Source organism: Notamacropus eugenii, chromosome 4 (assembly GCF_028372415.1).
Source record: "Notamacropus eugenii isolate mMacEug1 chromosome 4, mMacEug1.pri_v2, whole genome shotgun sequence".
Classification (NCBI taxonomy): Eukaryota; Metazoa; Chordata; class Mammalia; order Diprotodontia; family Macropodidae; genus Notamacropus; species Notamacropus eugenii.
This window is the reverse complement of record NC_092875.1, coordinates 188790940-188813128: the sequence shown is the minus strand read 5'-3', so window position 1 is coordinate 188813128 and position 22189 is coordinate 188790940. Positions and strand designations below refer to the sequence as shown.

Sequence of the window (22189 nt, the reverse complement as noted above, 5' to 3'; positions counted from 1 at the left end):
TATTCACTTTTGAATCTCCCCTTAGTGATTATCACAGTGCCTTGCTTATGGCAGGCACCCAATAAATGTTCAGTGGAAGAATGAGTGAATAAACCAAGAAATCAGTGAATGTCTCTGGGAATTAAATTAAGCACAGGAGTCTGTTAATGAATGCAATCTTTTTTTATCCTCTTAAGCACAATGCTAAGAAAGCCTACCACAATCAATACCTAGAGAGAAAGGACTTGTAGGTCTCCTTCTGGCATAGTTGCCCTGAACAATAGGCCTAATATTGTGAGTCTCAATCTTTTTCACATCTCTAACAGTTTTGAAAGAAGTATATATTTTTTAAAACATGCTTTTGAGTAGGGGAGTACCACAGTAACAAATAGTAATAATAATAGTGATGATGGAGGGAGAAGGACTATTAACCAGAAAAATGTGGAAAGCTATGAAAAAGTATTGAGAGAGGGGCAGGGCACTATAAAGCAGAAGCCCAAGTGACTTCATTTGGAATTTCCCGGCGCCAAGGATCTCAAAAACTCCATGTGACATAGATCATAGGATCATGGAGAACTCAAAGCCCATGTAATCTAGCTCCCTTATTACTCACATGAGGAATTTTTTTAATTTATTTTTTTTAATTATTTGCTTTTTTTTCTTTTTCTATTCCCCTATCCATGGGGGTTGGAGGGAGAAAGAAGAAAAGAAATTCAGAACTCCTGTATCACATAAGCACAATCAAGAAAAACTAATGTCTACATTGGTCACTTCCAAAAAATGAGGAAATTGTGGCTGACTTGTTCAAGGTGATCTCAGAGGCAGGATTTGAAACTAGTCCCTCTGACTCCAGAGCCAGTATTCTTCTGAATGTTTTAATATTAGAATTTATTAGTTGTTTGAAGGTCATGAAATTCACCCTGAAATTCCAGAACTTAATCTAATAAAATGAACTCTAATAAAGGTAAATATAAATTCCTATAATTGGATTTTAAGAAGCAGTATCACCAGTATAGGAGGGGAAATTGTGTGGCTAAGTGGTGGTTCATGCTGAAGAACCCTTGAGCCTTCAGTGAACTATTGGCTCAACGTATAAATTAAAACTGCAGTGACACAGCCAAAAAAGTTAATGACATTTCATGGTGTCCAGAGCAAAGGAGATGATAATCATACTGTCCTCTTCCCTGGTCAGAGGCCATCTCGAGTGTTACATTAAGTTCTGGTTACCATCTTTTAGAAAGAACATGGTGAGGTATGTTCAGGGAATGGTGGGCCGGGATGGTCACAGGGTGGAGAGTTCATGACACGAGAGGATTATCATTTGAAGGAACTAGAGATATTTAGCACAGAGAAGAAAAGAATTTAGAGGGCCAGGGCATGATCAGCCAGTCATTTCAGTTGTGTCCGACTTTAGTTGTGATCCCATTTGTAATTTTCTTATAAAAGATTCTGGAATTTTTTTGCCATTTCCTTCTCTAGTTCATTTTACAAATGAGGAAACTAAGGCAAACAGAGTTAAGTGACTTGTCCAGGATCACACAGCTAGTGAGTGTGTGAGGCTGTATTTGAACTCAGGAAGACTCATCTTCCTGACTCCAGGCCTGCCACTCTATCTATTGTGCCACCTAGCTGCCCCTTTGTAAGCCATTTATTGTTCAGGTGTTTGGGGGCTCTATCCTACAGGTGAGGAAACCAAAACTCAGAAAAGTTAAATAAAGTGCCTACAGTTATCCACTTAATAAATGTCAGTCTGTATTAAAACCAAATTTTCCTAACTCTCAGTCTACTGCTTTTAACATCCCTACACCACACTGCCTGTTGATTGTCTAGCACTACTTTAAGACCTGTATGGAACAAGGAATCCACTGACTCATGAGGCCACCTTTCCCGTTTTGAAATAGTTTTGTTGGGAAGTTTTTCTTCATATCAAACTGAAATCTGTTTCTAGGTTGTTTTCATCCATTGCTTCTAATTTTGCTCTCTCGGTCCAAATAAGCAAGAGTCAAGTGTAATAGAACCAAATCAAATCAACCAAGATTTATTAAGCACATTCTAGGAGCTAGATGTGGTACTAAGTACTTTTGATCACATGATTGATAGCCCTTCAGATACTTGAAGATCTCAATCATGCTCCCCTACCGGTAGAGGTAAGAGCAAGGACTGTTTTTTGACTCTTTTTGTATCCCCACTGCTTAGCAGAGTGTCTGGTACATAGAAAGTGCTTAAGAGATACCTTCTGAGGTTATCTGTGTACTTATTCCAATGATTCTGCCCTTGCTTAAAACTCTTTTGAAACTTTTTCTTTGAAATTGCCCTCAGAGCCAGAGGATGGGCTCTGCTGCTGCTGAGTGCTTTAAATGTGTGATCTAGTGTGGGCAGTATGTGCATAAAAGCAGAAGCTAAACAATAATACACTGAGGAAATAAACTTGTCACTGTGAAGGAGGAAGGAAGGAAGAATGGAAGGAAGGGAGGAAGGAAGGAAGGAAGGAGAAAGCATTTATAACTGTACAAAGCACTCGATATAAAAAGACAAGTAATTCAGTTTCCCCTGTCAAGAAGCATATATTCTAGAGTAGGAGACTATATATATATATACATATTATATATATATATATATATATATATATATATATATATATATATAATATACATATATATGTATGTATATATGTATGTGTGTATATAGACTCTCTTTGTGTGTGTGTGTGTGTGTGTGTGTGTGTGTGTGTGTGATAGTATTGATCATGAAAAGGGTGTTTTGATCTGGAGAATCACTGGGATGGTGAGTGGAATAGTAGTACAGGCAGTTGACTTACCCTTTTCAGAAGCACTGTTACAATCCTAAGAGCAGCAGCTCTGAAAATTATAATTAGTGTGAAAGATGGTGGCCATGGCTAGGGTTGTCTAATCCCAGGGTCTAATTAGTGAGTAAAGTCTCACCCATCAGGATAACCTGGCATTAGAGGAGGAAGAGGAGAAAGTAGAATTTATTAAGCACCTACTACGTGTCAGACATCATGTTAAGTGTTTTACATATATATCATCTAAGTTGGTCTTCACAACAACCCTAGGAGGTGATTACTATTATTATCACCATTTTACAGTTGAAGAAACTGAGGCAAAGAGGGCTTAAGTGACCTGCCCAGGATCACATAGCTTATAAGTATCTGAAGTTGGATTTGAACTCAGGTCTTTCTGACTCCAGGCCAGCCCTCTATCTACAAAGCTCAGTTAAATAATGACCTCTGGAGATGTGGTTGTGAAGGGAGTAGCAGGAACAATAGGACATGGAGCATTAAACCTGGATACAAGTGTCAACGCTGACACTGGATAGGAGAGTACTTAGTTCCCTTATCTGTGTGTCAGATTCCTCATCTATTAAAAGGAAGAGGTTGAGCTAGACTTATCTAGCACTACTCTTGTATGAATATGATCCTAAAAGAACCCTTCTATAATTTTAAACTGCTTAGACTGGTTGAAATCAACTAAAATTACACAGGGCCCCCAAAAAGTACCTAACAGTGCAAAACTATAGTATCTGCACAAAATGAGGAAAAGGGTCACTTATTTTTTCAAGTGAATTGGGACCATCATCATTCAGGTGATTCAGGCAAAAGTAATCTATGTAATTATTTAGGTTGACTGTGGGGAACATGCCAGTTTCATCCACTACCTATGCAGCTGCTATTTTCATTCAACTATGTGAACCCAACCACTGGATGAACAAAATATTAAAAATCCCTTCAGAAAAGTAATTTGGTGCTTCATTCTCTTTAGTCAAGTAAAAAAAAATCATGCTCCTCCACACGTATGTGAAATTGAAAATGAAATATTCTACTAATGTGCTGTAAGAAATAATGAAAGGAATGGTTTCAGAGAAACTTGGGAAGACTTGTATGTTCTGATGATAAGTGGAGTGAGCAGAACCAGAATAGTTGATACAATAATAATATTGGAAAAACAAACAACTTGGAAAAACTTAGGAATTCTGGTCAATAAATTAACTAATCGCACATCCAAAGGGCTCATAATGAAACATGATATCCACCTCCAGATAAAGATATATCAACTCAAAGTACAGACTGAATAATACTTTAGGGGGATATGGCTAAGATGGGAATTTGTTTTGCTTGAACATACCAATTTTTAAAGGTTTCTTTTTTCTTGCTTTCTCAATAGGTAAAGGAGGGGAGATGGGAGAGACATTTTGAAACTAAAAATAAAATTGCATAAAAAATAAAAAGGAAGAAAGTGAATTATTCTAGATAGAGAAGGAGAAAGAACAAAAAGTCACCGGTTCATCCAGTTTGGATACAGTCTCAAAGAAGATTGGGAGATGATGGGTTCAAATAAGAAAATGATAGTGAATAGGTCTAAAAGAGGTAATCCAGAGAAATAGTATGGAGAAAGAGAGCTGAGAAGAGACAGTCATACTGGTATTCTGAGAGCAAAATTATGCGTGGGAGATGAAGAAGGTCTGAGAGTGAAATTTAAGAATCTTTTTGTCTATACAGTAGGAACTGCTAAGTACTTTTATTTGTTTATGCACATTTTAAGGACAAGTTACATTTTTTATCATAAAATCTACATTTACTTCCAGAGAACTGCCCCCAGGCAAATCCTTTGGATATTTTCCTAAGGGGCTAAAGAAAAGGGGGAGAAAAGGATATTTTAAGAAGTGGGTGTGTATGTAACAAAATATATTTGTTTTAAAGAAATCTTGAATGATTTGGCAATAATTAGTCATGTGTATGAACTAAAATAATGAATACCAAATGATACAAATATCCTTTTCCTATTTCAGAATAGAACCCGAATAGAAGATTTATAAGTTGTATCCAATCTTGTGCCCCTCCCTAATCTTCCCCATCTCTCCTTCTCATTGAATTGAATTTAATGGCGTATACCCCATAGACTGATATAACCTTCCTAAATGTGGACATTTCCCTTCTCCTTGCCTTCCAGTATTTCAGATTCTAGGTTGCTACGTTCTTTTTATACGAACGGAGGAGTTTCTTCTGTTAAGTACTCTTATAGGTGGAAGCAAATTGAATGTGAGTGGTAAATGGAATGCACATTGACAGGGAAGCTGCTGGCTACATGTGATTGCTTTATCTTCTTTCAACATTCTCCCAAGGAATCATTTAGCTAGTACAGCTGAGGGTTCTGCAAAGCTCCCCCTCGTGCTGGGTTCAAAGCTGTTTCCTTGTTGTATTTCTCTTTTTTGGTGCACAGTGTTCTAGTTTCAGAGTTATTTTAGAATCCAATTCTCGATCTGTAGAATTCCGGAAGGACCCAGAAAACAGGTTGGAATGAGGAGGATGGAGTTGTTGGAACGTGTATGTGTATATGTGCATGTGTGCAGGAGTGTACAGTTCAACATGAGTTTGTTCATTGGTATAATGATTGGATCACAATGATGATTTATGTTCCTGTAGAAATCTCTCCCACTCTTCTGCATCATGAAAGTTGAAATCAGCCAGAGTATGCCTACTAATCATTCCCAGATTTCAAAATGAGGTATGGAGGAAGTAAACGGCAGGAATAGCATTTCCCATAGTTGAGTTCACTTTAATTGACACACGGCCCATGTTTTCTGGCTCTCAGGGCCCTGTACAGAGCCCATCTGTTCAGTCAAGCATTTGCCTGATGATGTGGGAGTATCTGCAAGTACAGTTCCAGACAAAGGAGATATTTAAATTTCATATTTGTTCTTCATACATGTGCTTTGATACTCATTGATAGGTGAAACTTTGAAAGTGAATAACTAATGATATTAACTTATAAATGGGATTATGACTAGAGAAAATAACTTAAGATTCTATTGGGTCCATCTTCCTCCTTTCAATCAAGGTTATAAGACTTATTTCAGAGGTCACCTTCTAGCCCAAATGCGTGGATATTTTTCATTTCTCAACTTTTCTGCTACACGTCATATTTTTGATCATCCCCACTTTTTATTAAACTTTCACTTCCCCTGATTTCTCTTTCTTCCTGATTTTCCTCCCACCCCTCTGATTCGTCTTTTTATATTTCCTTTATTAGTTCATCTGCCCCTATCTCCAAGTTGTGGTTGTTAGATCAAAGACTTAGCCTTGCATGGACAACCACCACTTCAAAGACTTTATTCATCTTTACAATTTCACCTATGGCTTCAATACCAGTGATTTCAGAATCTCCTCTGGCCTTGACCTTCCCCTACTCTTCAGTTCTATATCTTCAGTTTCCCACAGAACATTTCTATTATGTGTCCAGAAACACAGCATGCCTAAAATTTGATCTGCAAAAGTTCAGAAAGGCTCAGGAGATTTGCTGGGAAGTGGCAAGACCTGTACATGTCTATGTGTGTCCCAAACTGGACTCAAGCTCCAAACGCTAACACTCTTTTAACCTTCACTATTTTTTCTTCTCGTATTATCATTCTCTTTGTCCTCCTGTGTGTGTGTGTGTGTGTGTATGTGTGTGTGTATTTTTACATATCTATTCAGTGCTTTATTAGAAGCATTATTGGAAGAGATTACATAATTAGTCTGCTGGGTTCTTCTTCTGTGTGTCTTTATGAGAAAATGGCATTATAAATGAAAGAATCAGGGCTGATAAATCTATGCTGGAGGTCCAGGGGGTCAAAGGGAAACCAGATCGGGAAAGCACATGCATTGAAATATGTGAGATTTGGAAGTCAATGCCCTTGAAATAGTAAGGCTATCACTCTTCTAGCAAGAGATACAGTTGGGGCTCTTGGTAGCTCATCAATGCGCTGATTCATAATCTCCCTCTAAATGTCCAGCTTATCAGAATTCTCCTTGAAAATGTCCTCTTTTCAGAATTGCTCCAGAAAGGCCACCCACTTCTGCAGCTTAATATACTGATGGCACGTTCTCCCAAAAGAAAAGTAGAAACTAGCCATCATGAACCCACCAATATGGTATTCAGATGGCAGACAGGGTGACATCCAAAACAGAAACACCTGGATCCTTTCTGGGCCCCAAGGAATGAAGTTAGCCAACTTTTAATTCCTAGATCCTTTTCAGGCTTTGGGGATGCCATTGGGTTCTACTTCTTTATAGATTATATTGAGAATAACAGTGTATCAGTATTTGGTCTAGCAGTTGTAGCCTATAGACACCATTGCATCCTTGGGTTAATGAATGGCTTGGTGTTATTTCTTATTCTTCATTTTGATCTTGCCATCTTCCAGACCCTTTCCCTTCCCAAGTCAGTCACCAATTTCTTTTCAGTTCCACATTTGCCTTTGATTCATCCCTTCCTCACAATTTTTACAACTACTACCTAATCTATTATTGTGTGCTTAGATTTTGTCAGCCACTCACAGTAGAGAGATAATGAACAGACCATTAAACTTGTCATCAATAGACCTAGGTTCTAGTCCTAGTTAGTTTTGGGGCCTCAGTTTTCTTATGTAAAATAAAAAGGTCAAGCTAGATAATCTTAAAGTACTTTTTTATTTCTGAGATCCTATGTTTCTATGTTGATTTGAGCCTAAAAATAATCAGATATAGATATAAGCCAATACTTAAAAAGAAAAGTGGGAAAAGAATGTTACAGAGAACCATGGAAAGATACCCATAATCCTTTACATTTATCTACTTCCTATTTCCTATCATTTAGAGCCCCTCTACCATGTCTCCTTTTATTTATATACATAATACTAAATAGATAATCAAAATATCCTTTCTGCTTCTTCCTGGTATTATATGATTTCTGTTTACAATACACTTATTATTCTGATAATATTTGCCTAATGTAATATGAAAATTAATTTTCAGTCCCTGAACACACTTAGTGAGAGTATAGTAGGAAATCAGTCCAAAATCAAGCAGAGCATAGGTTTTCATTAGCTTGGAGAGAAACCATTTAAACAAGAATTGTCAATAGGTTCTAAATGTCTTTCATGAACGAATTTTGGGAAACTTTGCTGATAATAACTCTTAAGTCTTCACAACATTTTTATTCCATAAATAGAGACACTAATATGAACTAAGCTATGACTTAACAGGTTTTTTAAATACAATTGAAAATTTAAAAGAATCATTGGGGGCTATGCCTGCAGAGTCTACAAATCCTGTTCATTTAAGAAAAAGATCTGCAATTGTCTGTTCTTAGAGCATGGCTAAAACCAATAGCAGAGGTAATGCCCTCAGAATAAAACAGAGCTGGTTTTCAGTTCAATTTTACTTCAAAACAGGAGGCAAGGGAGCTATAAATGCCTGCAAAAAAATTTTTTGCCTTAAAAAAGAAAAATAAGATAGGTCTGAAAAAGTTATGCTTTCAGTTTCCAAGAGGTTATTGCAAATGAGTTGAGTGTTGAGTAGACAGGCACATAGAGTGCCAGTCAAGTTATTTAGTGAGTGAGGTCTCCTGTGCTTTGTATGCATCTTTATAGGAACTGTGAAGAAATAGGGAATGATGGAAGAAGGAAAACAGCTCTTTGGCAGTATTTTCACAAACATGGAGAGAAACTAAAATCCAGTGTTGCCTTGAGTTTTTAAGTTCACTATTTTTAGTGTAAACAGGAAAAGCTGTAACTGCCTAACTGCACTTCTTAGTTATTTCCCTGGGTTAATGCCTTGATAGCATTTATTAAAAAATAGAGCAAATAACAAATGCAGATTTCTTAGTGGCATGACATTGGTGCATGCCAGTGCATGTTGGTGAGTTATATTTAAGAAGTGGTAGTTAAATGTACCCTTCTGACCATACATTTTTCCTTTTGGAAACATGGGGAGAACTACATCTACCTGCACCTTTCCTGTATATTTGCTATATAGATTCTCCACACTATTGCTAAATAAGCTTCTTTTTGTTATGTATTTTAAAAAGAAAGAAAAAGAAGTATTGGTTTGTGATGAAGGTCTCCATGAAAACACATTAGAGCATATTGAGTTGTTTATGCAAAGATTGGGTGACTACTTAGAAAAGCCAAGGTAGGTGGGGGAGGATGTCATGAGATGAGGAATGAGGGCAGAGGGAAAAAAGCCAGTATCTTGTATTTGGATGCTTTTTTTCCCTCCCTCACCAAGATCATCTATCAGGGTCAGAAGAGGCTTTATGTTTCTTTAGCAAGAGGAGTCCAACTGAAGAGAGCAGGATGAGTCATCTGTCACTCTGAGAAAAAGGAAGGGTGGCAGGAAATTACCATTCCAGTTATCCTTCCAATTGAATTATTGTTGTTTGCTATTTTCTGGCACCAAGTATTCGGTAACAGAGGGAGTAAAGGTGGCCAAATTGTGCCGTATCTTTACAACAGATCCTTTTCATTGCCTCCTAATTAGAGAGACAATTATGTTGCCCTGGATTCAAGAGACCTGGGACAATTATCATAGGCTTTCACCATTGAAAGAAGGAGAAAGAAAGAGAGAGGATGGAAAGTAGGGAGAGAGACAGCGACCAAGAGACAACAGCAAAAAGGATGAGAGATTCTGGCATGCTAAAGTCAAGAGTATTGTATAAAGCTTGGTGACACAGAAAGTCCATGAGCTGACTGATGGGTATGGTATTGGATTCCCTATCTTTGTTCTGGATCATTCATATGTGGACATAATATGCCAGAACAGGCCAGAAGTAGTAGGTTTTTTCTTTTTTTTTTTTTTGAGTATTTTCTTGGATATTTCCTTTTTTATTCCACCTAGCCAGTTGTCTCTACTATAAATACATGGACATGTTATATGTATGGGCACATATACGTATATGTGTGTATAGTAGTAGTAGGTTTTTTCTTTTCTTTTTAGTATTTGCTTATATATTTCCTTTTTTATATCACCTAGCCAGTTGTCTCCACTATAAATGCATGACCATATATGTACACATACATACATATATATATGTGTGTGCATGTATAGTTGTAAAGTTGGTGCCTGTTTCCTAGAATGGGGAAAGAAGGAAGGACTCAGACCTTTAGTCCCTCTTTATACACAAGGTGTCATTTGTGAGCACTTGGTTCTAGGAATATGGTCTAGGAGGGGAATAGTCAGTTGAACCTTGTGGCAAATACCTCAGGAGAAAAGATAGGCAAATTCATTCCTTTTGAAGGTGAGTTGAAGTGGTCAAAGCATATTCCAGGTGAAACAGGGGTAAAACTGGGGACCTACTCAATGTGTCCAAAATGGAACTCATTAGCTTTCCTCCACACCTCATCCTTCTTCTAAACTTCCATTTTTCTATCAAAAGACACTGCTAACCTTTCGGGCTCATATATTCAAAATGAAGGCATTATACTTTGCTCTTCATCCTGTCTCTCTTAGCTAGTCAAAACCCATCAGTTGCCAAATTTTACTGTTTGTGCCTCTACATATTACTACATATTTCACATTCCACTGCTTTCTACTCACTTTTTACCACTTTAGTTCAGAACCTTGTCACTTCTCATCTCATATTTGGTCTCCCTACCTCTAGGCTGTCATACAGACAGCACTGTCAAAGTAATTTTCTTAAACCTACAAAGATCTGACCATGTCTTTCCCCTTCTACAACCCTTGGACCTGATTGGTGAGCATTATTATGTCTGGAACAAGGTTATTACGTTACTTGGCAAACATTCCCAACCATGTTCCTACAGTCTGACCATTCTCCTCTCTCTTCTCCCATTGCAACTGAGAATCTACCACTAATCAAGACCCTAACCTCTGATAGTCTTACCTTATCCAGACAGGCTACCATGACACTTCCCAGTCATTTCCAAGCTGTGCCATTACATATACTCCTGTCCTCTTCTCTATCAACACATAGTAAGTGATTAATAATTCCAGTGGCTATGTCCTCTAGGATAAAATATAAACTCATCTGTTTAGCTTTTAAAGCCCTTTATAACCTGGTCCCAACCTCTCTGTCAAGGTTTATTCAAAATTAGTCCATTTCCTATACTTCCAGATAAACTGTCCTTCTCTCTGTTCTTTGCATGCGATTCTCCACCTCCATCTCCATGTCCTTGCACATGTCTGGAATTCACTTCCTTTTCAAAGTCCCTCTCTTCCTTCATGAATAAACTTCCTTTCCTGATTCCTCCCCCACCTTTCACTCCCAGAAGCTAGTGCTCTCCCCCTCAAGCTACATTATATATCACTATTTTGTATTTAATTTGCATTATTTACTCTGTACATTTAGTCTCTATATATGTATACTTATATTAATACTTGCTATCTTCTCCATTAGAATATAAGTTCTATGGTGGTACAGTGAAGAGAGCTCTGGCCCTGGAGGCAGGAGGAACTGAGTTCAAATAAGGCCTCAGACACTTGATACTTACTAGCTGCATGTTCTTTGAGCAAGTCACTTAATCCCAATTATCTTGCCTTCCCTCCTCCAAAAAACAAAACAAAAAAAGAACATAAGTTCCTTGTGAATAGGAATTCATTTTTATTTGTATCTCCAGTGCTTCATATATGGTAGGTACTTCATAAATCCTTGTTGATTGATTGATACACATTTGTTGCTTTTACAAATTGCTTACTTTTAACTGTACCTGAGGAGCCATATTCCATTTACATTACCCTACAGACTGAATATTTTGGCCTTTTATAATAAAGTACTTTATAAAAAACCACCAAACCCAATTTAATTGATAAATGCAACCACACAGGTCCAATCTAAGTTTGACTCAGAATTTGAGCTGAGAGGAACTTTAGAAACTGCCTAGTTCAAAATCATAGATTTAGAAAAAGGAACCTCAAAGATCAACTTGTCTAACCACCTAATTTTGTAGATGAGGAAAATGAGACTGAGAGAGGTCAAAGGATTAACCCACAGTCACATAAGTCAGAGATGATAGACCCAAGATTTTTAACCCTACTCTTCTGACTCCAGACGCACCATGCTTTGTATTGATCCTTTGTCTAACTTTATCATTTTACAGATAAAATAAATTGATATCCAGAGGCCTGTGACTTTCCCAAGGTCACACAGTTGGAGAATGGCACATTTAGTACTAAAATCTGGGTTTTTGTCCCTGTCCAAGACTTTTTCCACTGTACCTTTCTTATGAACTCATAGGTTATTGTTGTTGTTAGAATCTGTATGTTTGTATTCATTTATATTATTGCTTTTAGACATACATATTGCTAATTGTGATGGTAATTCTTTGGAGACTTGGTTATCTGGATAGTCCAAAATGGCAGATAAATATTTGCATATGACTTTGTAATATGTAAATTCAAGCTTATCTAATGTACTAGAAAGTCATTGCATAAAATATGGTTTAAGAGAACTTGGGGCACTACTGAACTTCCCCATCACATACTCCCACTCAATTCCTCATGGCTCCCACTCGTGCAACAGCTGATTGGAATCACCTCATATATGCATGCCTATGAAAAATATCAGACTGAAAAGTACTGCCCCTTCTCTAACTGAGCTAGCTATCTTGGCATGTCTCCATCAATACTTAAATAAAATTGGGAATTAGTTGGAATTTTTTTTCTTCTTTAATTTCCCCTCTCCTCCCTTTTAAGCACTATTTGTCTCCTTTTGCTGCTTCTATCCTAGGTCCGTAGTGCTTTCCTGTTCACGGTTCACTTCTGGTAGGAGAAAAGCATCTAATAAAATATTTCACAATCAGGTAAATTAATATGTTAGTAAATTCATGTGTTCTTCTTCCCAGAATTATCTGCATGTTAGAGATTTCTTGCTAAGGCAGTGTATCTGCCCTAAAATATCGTGAATGTGAGCACCTTCTTGGCCCTCTTTGAATTACCACTTGTAGTTAACCACTTATTCTACCGATGCTGACTTGGGACAATGGGAAGAATTGCATATTTAAAGGTGATAAAAATGTAAACTGGGAGGCCATAGACCTGTTTTCTGCTGCAGATTTGTGGAGCACATGATTTTACATGTTTAAACCTCAGTTTCCTCATATGTAAAATGAGGGGGTTGGACTTGAAAGTCTTTCAAAATTCTTTCAACTTGTTCATTTTATGTAAATGTGGCAACAGGGTCAGTAAGGGAGCCACTTTAGTAAAAGAGGTAATAAGGTGATGGAGAAGTTGAAAGTTCCGATTTGCTGTCCTTGAGTTCCAGTGTAGGGAAGCTAATCTTGATAACTTGAAGTTATCGCTATTAGATTTTTGAGTCATGTGTACTCTCCAACACACACTGAACTCTTCCCCGTTATACCCCCCTGATGCCTTTCATCAGAAAGCTGCTGAATCTCCAGAGAAAATGGTACTCAAAAAGGCTTTAGAGGGTAGGAAAGATAAGATGCATCCAGAGAATGGCACATGGCTGAGTGTGTAGTGTTTTACATTTTTTGAGAGCGTTATTTTAGCCTGATTAGTTTGAGAGGCTTTTTTTCTTTTCCTTTTGAGGGAAATATGTCATTGTTTAAGGACAAAAGAATAGATTTCTAATTAAACAGCTGCTTCTTCAAATGAGAGCTGGCTGTTATACTTGAGTATGCTTTAGGAGGTTTTGTATGGTCTTGCGCACAGTGTGAAATTATGAAGAGACCAAAGGGACTTAAGATTCTCAAGAATGATTCGCCTACTGCTCACTCATCTTTTTCTTGACCTCATCACTCCATCACTACTGATCATCACCACCAAGCACAACCACCCTAGACCTATCCCAGAGAGGGTAAAGAGAGAAGGAAAGAAGAAGGGGTAGAGGGAAAAGGAGGATAAATCAAAGGCACTACCCTGAGATATTTTAGGTCTTTGCATGAGAACAGAGCATTCTTTGCTCCCACTACATACCTCTCCCCACCAGTGCCAACCCTCGTTCAAACTCTAGCACTATTATTCACATGACTTTAATCGATACTAAAGTCAAGTAAAATTGTATTTGGAGGTTAAGCAGCTTAGTCTAGTGTTTTTTTTTTCAAGATTCTAGAAGGGGTTTCTTTCATCTGCTAATAATATGCAATTCCATTCCTTTTTGCTAACACAGCCATTCTGTCTTCATAATTATCGTACAACTAGGATCTGAGAGTGCTGTGTTTGTTACAGAGTAGTTTTATTTATTCTCTAAGGCTAAATAGCTTTTGTACCTTTTAAGTTTAATGATGGGGTATGTTTGGGTGGTTCTTACTGTATTTTTACCCCGCCATCCTCCATATTTTTTAGTTGTTGTTTCATAATATCCTAAGGCACCTGAAATCCAGTGATTCAACCTAATTGGATACCTTTTGTTATTCCCTAGTTCTCTCTCACTTTTTCTTCCATGAAACCAGTGCTCCTCTTAGATAGGAGTATTACTTGGATGCTTTCATGATAGTAATATCTTCTGTTAAACTTGGCATTGCAATGGATGTGGTATGTGGCATCTTCTTCTGTATGTGAGGGACTGACCCACCTTAATCATCACAGCTTTCCATGAGCTGCAGAAGTCAGTTTTTAGGGTCCATCTGGCTATAATCATCTCTTTGAATACCCTTAGCCTTTCTGAAGGTTGCTGGCCATCAAGCAAGGTGGCAGTGTATTGTGGTGTACCACACAATCTTCGCAAAGCCAGTTTGATAGTGTTTGTAAACCTGTGGGTTTAATTAAAACATGTCTACCACACTGTCCTTGAGGAAGTTCTCAAATCAGCTGAAAACACAAATCATCAGGCTAGCACATCAGGCACACCTCCCTTGTTCCAGTGACTGTTTTGTAAATCTTATTGTGTCCTTTAGGAATTTTGGAAGAAAATTATTACATAAAGTAACATTTATGAGCTGTCATCACAATCATAAAACTTAATGTTTTATTAAGTACCCATTTTACAGACAATTTATGTATCTATACCTGAGGTTTCCTAATCTGAAGTCTGAACTTTTTAAAAAATTTTGATAACTGTATTTCAATATTATTGCTTTTCTTTATAATCCTTTCCATTTTATGCATATCAACATATGATTCCAAGAAGAGGTCCATAGGTTTCACCAGACTTCCAGGAGTCATGACACTAAAAAGGTTAAGAACTCTTGGTCTGTAATGTGCAGGAGATGGTGATGTGTGCTTACCAAGGAAATATAGGCTTGATTTCTGATCTGGATGAGTCACTTAAACTCACTGAGCCTCTGTTATTTCATCTGTCAAATGCAGAAAATAACACCTCCTCTGTTTTCTCAAAGGGTTTTCATGACGATCAAATGAGATAAACTTTTGGAATGTACTTCATAAATTGTAGGACTATCTCAAGGTCATATAATATTATGATAGTACTTTGCTGTATTTAATAATTAATTTTTATTTTGAGTCTAACATACTATTTGTCTATTATTTCCTAGGTATATTTATGAGCCACTGGGGACTTGGGGGAGTAGAAAGATTAGTGTGTGAATTCTGTCTCCTTACTCTGACCCTCCAACTCTACTGTAACTAAAACAGAAGAAAACTGTCAACTGATATAACTTTGACTTTTAAAAAGTACATAAGCTAATCCTCCTAGGATTTTGGAGATGGGTCCCTTGACTTGAGAATGTGCTAAGAAACACAGATATGTTTTCAGGATTTTTACTTGGTTCTCACAGGCACTTTTGTTTACCATTACCACTCCCACCTTACCAAAAGAATCATAAACTGAGTTATCTTGCTGAATATTAATTCAGTTGGTTGACCAGCTTAGTTTATTTGGTCATATCTCTTCAGTTCCCCAGATATAACTAGGATATGAAATGCCACAGCTTTGCCACCATTTGCAATATGTGTCGTGGTTTTATACTTAGAATCGAGTATCAAATCAAATACAGGACTCATTTCCTAATGAAAAAGAAACATTAAGCAAAGTTCTAAAGTGAATTCCAGTTAAGTTTTTCTCCTAATTTTCATTATTAAATTAAAATTGCATTTTGATTTTTTTAAATAAGACCCATGAATGTAATGAAATACTAATTTTAAGTTGAACAGACTATTTAAAATTAACAAGGCAAAGGAAAAAATTTTTGCATGTAAAGTGTAGCACACTTTATTATCATGAGCACCCACGGAATTATTTTTTAACATGAACACTTAAAGATAAAGAATACAAAAGATGCCATCCAAGAGCAGTATGACAGAAAGGGAAGATGATCATATGACAGAAACAAGGAGTGACCTGTGGAGAGTCAGAGGTACCCTCAAAGTGTCAGGAGAAAGTAAGGAATGCTTCTAACCCATTGGATGAAAACCCTGTGGTGAACTTCGAGGAGGAGGACATGAACAAAAGTCCTGCCGGAGAGGTAGTCATGGATGAGTTGTAATCCACAATATTGGAGAGAATTTCTGGATTGATAAGATTACAAATACTTTGGAATATTTGTTGAATACCAGTCATAAAAGACATTACATTCATTAAGCAAACAAAATAAACTAGAACTTGGCTAAGTGTTTGAAATAACTAAATTTAAGAAACAAAAGCATTTCAAATAAGACTCAAAATACCAAGTTGTTTTGAAATATTATGGTGTCCTGGGGCATGTGTACCAAATGTAAGGCTATGGTTATTTTTTCCGACCAGTTATTAAGCAGCACTCAAGATGTTCCCAGTAACTCTTTGCTATACCACAGGGAAGTCACAGTAAGAATTCTGAATATGAAAACCTAACTCAGTATTTTGGTGATCACGTCACGTGCCTTACACCGTACTCACTGATAACAGTACCACTCATGAAACCTTGTTTAAAATTGGCAGACACCTTTAAATGCCTTTATGCTTCTAACTTTTCTCACAAGTTATGTTGTTTCAACTTTTCCTACTATCTGAATTCACTTCTCTCTTTCTAGATATCTGTTCAGTTTTCTGCAACATCTTTGTAATGAAAGGCATTCCAGCTAGCATCCTGGTAGTTTTAGGACATGCAGTTATCTTACAGCTGAGTGATGTGTGACAACAATTAGCAAATTTTCTTATCAGAATAGCAGTTATTTATTTACTTATCAGTTGGGTCCATCATCAGGGACTATTATTATATTAAGCTGGTTTTTGTTGGGCTTGATTATATATGATTGTTAATTAGTTATATATGATTGTTAATTAATTAGTTGTTAATTAGGAAGAGTACTCAAATTCTTTGATTTCAGGGGTGCTGTTCCACTGAGTAAAATGTGTGTTTTAATTATGAATTCTGTTCATTTTTATTAAGTGATGGATAGCTATATTTAGAATACATTTGAGTCGATTAACCTTTATTAACCAGAAAAAAGAATGGTGTGAGTAGATGTTTTAGAATTTTGAAATTATCTTGATCTTTGGACAGTGAGATATTTTTATACCTTAATAGACCTAGATTTATAAAAAATAGATTCCTCAGTAATTACTTGAGGTTTGTATCTCCTACCCAAATACAGTCTTTATTGAGGATTGAATGATAAATATTTATTGAAAATTTGCTATGTACAAGAAAGCTGTGCTGGGTGGTGTGGGCAGTTAAAAACAAATATAAAATATGGCCCTTGCCATTGAGAGGTTTGTAATGTAGATGGAGAGATGAGATGAATGCACCTAAAATAGCTGAATTCAAGATAGTATTATAGGAATATTTCATTCTCTTTTATTAATTTTAATTAATCACAGATCAGGGCCATTCTTCCTGCAACTTTTGATTGACCAAAAGCCTGTCTTCTGTTAATATTAACTTCACCTGACTGAAACCTTACTCCTAAAAAAAATGTTAAGGGAAGACTGATATTCTTTGTAGAAAAGCCAAAGGTATGTTTGAGTTATCCAAAGTGATTTGGGTATTTATTAGCTGTTCTATGTAACTGTGATTTAGGTTACATCTGTGTTCATGGTGATCTTGGTAACATGCAAATCTTCCCCATCAATTGGCCTTTTTGCAGACTTTCTAAATGGAGGTTAATCTGTAACCTGACCTACTTTACCTATACAGTCTATTTAACTAGGTTTTGTTTATGGATGAGATTATGCTTCTCTTAACTAAGTTTGTTTAGCTTTTATAACATTGAAGGAAGTATGGGTTTATGAATCTGTTTTTTTCAACTTTTGTGACCTGAGATGAATGTAGAAGATTACAGTATGTAAAATAATTTTTTCTCTGTCACTCTGATGTAATTTTGTCCATAAGAGTCCTTGTTAGAAACCCAATTTTCTTCAGGTTTATTTTTTATTTCTGAGCTCTGAACCTGATGCTTAAACATAATAATAAAACCTAGCTTTTTACCTCCATAATTTCTGCATTGTGGTAAGTAAATTTCAACAGCAGTTATGTAGCACATGAACTCAAAAGGAAATTATTTCTCCTGTATCAATGGCAAATGACATATCATGAAAGCAGAATAGACAGTGAGTGATCTTAGGTTTCAGAAAACACTGTAAGCTAGAGTACTCGGAGCAGGCTTCATGGCAGAGGTCCCGCTTAAACTGGGTCTTAATGGATGGCTAGAGATTAGGTTGGTAGAAAGATAATGGAGGTTCCAGAATCTAGATAACTGAGAATAATTTGGAAAAATGAATAAATCAGAAAGGGAGCTTCTTTGGGGGAACAAATGTATTATTCGATTTTATGCTAGCTGAGTATGAGATGCCGATAGATACTTCAAGAGAATATGTCTATCAGACATTTGAAGACAATGAACTGAAGCTTCTGTCTTCAGTGGGTTCTCTGAGGGATGGAGAATGGATAAGTTTTTAATTTAAAGAGTGGACTGTGTGTGTGTGTGTGTGTGTGTGTGTGTGTGTGTGAATATAAACAAATATAGCCAGAGACAGAGAATTACCAAAACCTCAAGAGCTATATTTAGGAGGGAAAACATGGACCCAGTGAAGGAGACAGTACATTACATATCACGATATGGTTGCAAGCGTAAGCATGGCCAATACTCCAAATCCTAAGTTTATATAGATGAGATTCGATCTCAGAAGACTTTTAAAAAGTTATATCTCTGTGGCTTATTTTGCCCCACCCCAGAGTTTCCTCTGGAAACCTCAAAATATGCCTTATGTGAGATCTCTACAGATTCTGGTAAGCAGGCAAGCACTCAAGGCAACAGTGCATATCAGATACAGGATAGCCCTTATTTTACCTCCACAGGAAAGCAAAACAGCAAAAAGGCTCATTGTAGACTCTAAGGAGTTGATGGAATTCTTGTTTCAAAGCAGCAATTCCAGTGAGTCTCACCTTTAAGCTAAGGATACTCCAGGCCTTGGACTTTCAGTACTACTAGGAGAGACAAAAAGTCCTACCTCTTCCCAGAACTACTGCTAGGTATAGGACATATTAGGTATCTTTATTCAGTGTTCCAGGAGGCCTAGCACATCTGGTATGAGAGCTTGCTGAGCCCTTTTCAGGGCTGCTTATCCTCCTTTGATATCTGCCTTCACCTAAATCTCACCTGTGGCTCAAAGAAGCTGTAGCACGCAGTTCTGCCACACCCTGGTAAACCATCTCGGCAGTCACAGATGAGGGTACTCCAAGACGAGGGTAGCCACAGGCCTCAAATCCATCAATAGTAAGTTAAGGGGGTGTCTACCCCAAACACTTGAAGACTTTCCCTGGTGGAATGGGTGAGTGAGAACATTTTGTTCCAACAGCCATGAATGTAGCTAAAGCAGATGCTGTGGAGTGCTTAGAGCTTGTTTCAACATCCAAGACGCCAAGGTCATCCACCTCATCCCAGGCCATCCCCGGTCATCTTGACTTTTGTCCTGTCACTGGATTTCAATGACTCAGGAAGAAAAAGTGAAGCTGACGACTTTGTGCAACCCTGCCTCACTTATATCCAATTTATGCAGAAGCAAAGGCATCCCCTGTGATGTCACTGGTACTTTTCAAAATGAAGGAGGAACAATGAGAAGCATTTCTTAAAAACTTGGTAATTGGTTGATTGACATGCTGAAATGAAAAACAAGCAGGGTAATCTTGTTTGTGATAGTGAAAATGGGGCATGATTAAAATAAAGAAATAAGAACCTATTTGTAGTTACTAATCTAATCTGTAAATAGTACTGTACCTTGTGTTCAGCAAAGTCAAAAGACTTTCTTTTTTAACCTGGGGAATAAGCTGCAACCAACTCAGAATTATAAGCCATCATGCAACTGCCTCATATTTTAAAAATAGATATATAATTAGCCTGTTGTTCAGCAGACTAGGCTGTAACCCTATTTAGGAAAAAATATGCACTAGGGTGGTTTGATTTATAGAATAAGATTATTTGAGTAAAGTGGTAAATTCTATGAACTGACAAGTAAAACTTGAACTTCCTAAGTAATGGAGGCAAGGCAAAGAGGTGTCCAATTAAAGATCTTCTCCAAAATCTTTCCAGGAGCTGGTGTGTGTCTCTGCGTGTGTGTGTGTGTGTGTGTGTGTGTGTGTGTGTGTGTGTGTGTTACAGGAAGTTACTTCAGCAGCAGCTAAGAGGATTTAATGTTTTTTGCAAGTGTAAACAGAGCTTAGTGAAGGAAGGTGACCAGGAGAGACTGATTAGGAGACAGGCAATTGTTGTATGATGCTTAAAATCGATGTTTCATGTGTTCACAAATATGGGGGGGGGGAGGAATATTTTCTAAGCACTTCAGTGAAATTATTGTAGTTTCATTCCATTTCCCTTACCATCATTCCAGGTGAATCCAGTATTCATTTTGATGACCTTTCTTACTTACATCTCTGCCTACTTTAGAGAGCTTACCGTCCCTCAAAACTGTTATACCTTTAAGATCTTGAACTCAATTCCTCTCTCTGAACAAAATTTTCTTTTCTTCTATCTTTCCCACACTCTTACTCCTCCTGAATCTTTTCATCACCCTCATAATTTGTATTCCCTTCCTATTCTCCCAGTCCATCACCCATGTTTGGTCCTTATAGTCCTCCCTTGCAGCTTTATCTTACATATCATTAGACACTTCTCTCTCTGTCTTTCTGTTTCTCTCTGTCTCTGCTTCTCTCTCTCCCCTTTTACCTCCCCTCATCCCTCTCTCCCTCCTCCCTTCTCTTTCTCCTCCCATCTCCCCTCTTTCCCCTTCATTATATAGCCCACCAGCCACTCACAAAACTAATCCTCTACAAGTTTTAATCTGCTCTGTTTCCTACCTAGGCTGGTTGGCCACTCCTTAGGAATCCTAGTAACCTACCCCTACAAGGTTTCACCATAATGGTGCTAAATTTGGTGAAGATGTCCAATTGTTTTAGCCCAAAAGCAGCTCATGACTCCTGAGTTCAAGGGATCCACCACCCTCAGCCTCAGCCTCCTGGTAGCTGAAATTACTGACATGCCAGCCTGTGGTGAGCCATTTGCCTTGTTTACTTGCCCTTCCACCATTAATTATATCCCTGGATGACCCCACCACTCTTACTCCTCATTCCCTATGTCTACTACCAAAGTTAACTCTCTACCAAAACTCACTACCAACATCCCAAACTAAACATATATAAAACTGAACTCATTGCTTTCCCCCCAAAACCTGTTCCTCCTCCTCCAGACTTCTCATTGTTTCTGGTGACAGCTACATAATCCTTCAGTTTACTCAGGCTCCCAGTCTCAGTCACTATCCACTTCTCTCTCTTCTTCATGCCACACATCTGCTTAGTTACCTCGTCCTAATGAGTCTGCCTCTAACCTATCTCTTTTTCCTATTAAAAAATATTTTATTGATAATTTGTAAGTATCTTGTTCATTTCCTCATATAATCCTTATTGCCACTGAGTCCTCTCAGAAAACAAAGAAAATACCTGCAATGACTCCCATTGGCTACTCAATATAATACACTCCTTAACCTAGTATTCAAGTCTACAGATAGGCTCAACTTACATTTCTAGTTTTACTGATTTTCTTCATGTACTCAACAATCTTATTTGTCAGAATATACAACCTGCCACTCCTTTGAAGAGGTAGGGGGTGCATGAGTGTGAATCATTCATTGCATATAATATGGAATTACTTTTGTATATTGATGGGTTTTATTGACTTATTTTCTTTGTTTCTCATTTTAATTTTAATTTTAAAAAAACTTCCTTATAAAATATGGCTCCTCAGGAGGAAGGAGAATGCAGTGCGAAATTTAGGTGAGGTAAAAAAAAAAGATATTAATAAAAATCTATTTTTAAAAACCTCATCCTTCCCTTTCTTTCCTCTCTGCACTTGCATACACTGGCCACCATAATTGGGAAAGCTAGAAATGGCTTAAATTTAGTCCAATGCCTTGCATGTGGTAGGACTTTGATAAATTTTGGTTGAATTGAATTGAAGGGCCAGTTTAGGTGCTTCCTCTTCCATAAAGTCTTTGCTGACAACCTTCTTCTCCTCCCAACTGATTATTCCCTCTTTGAATCTCTGATGTTT

General features: G+C 37.3%; 1 protein-coding gene across 13 annotated transcripts in view; it reads left to right on the top strand.

Moving 5' to 3' along the window:
* The window catches only part of ATXN1 (ataxin 1), a 516919-nt gene that overhangs the window by 456879 nt on the left and 37851 nt on the right, over window positions 1-22189 (top strand). For 2 of the 13 annotated variants that reach the window (XM_072603906.1, XM_072603904.1), the window contains one exon: window positions 12480-12552. The exons of the other annotated variants lie outside the window; for them this stretch is intronic. The gene's annotated coding sequence lies outside the window, so the exon portion shown is untranslated. The remainder of the gene's footprint in view (window positions 1-12479; window positions 12553-22189) is intronic. 13 annotated transcript variants of the gene reach the window in all.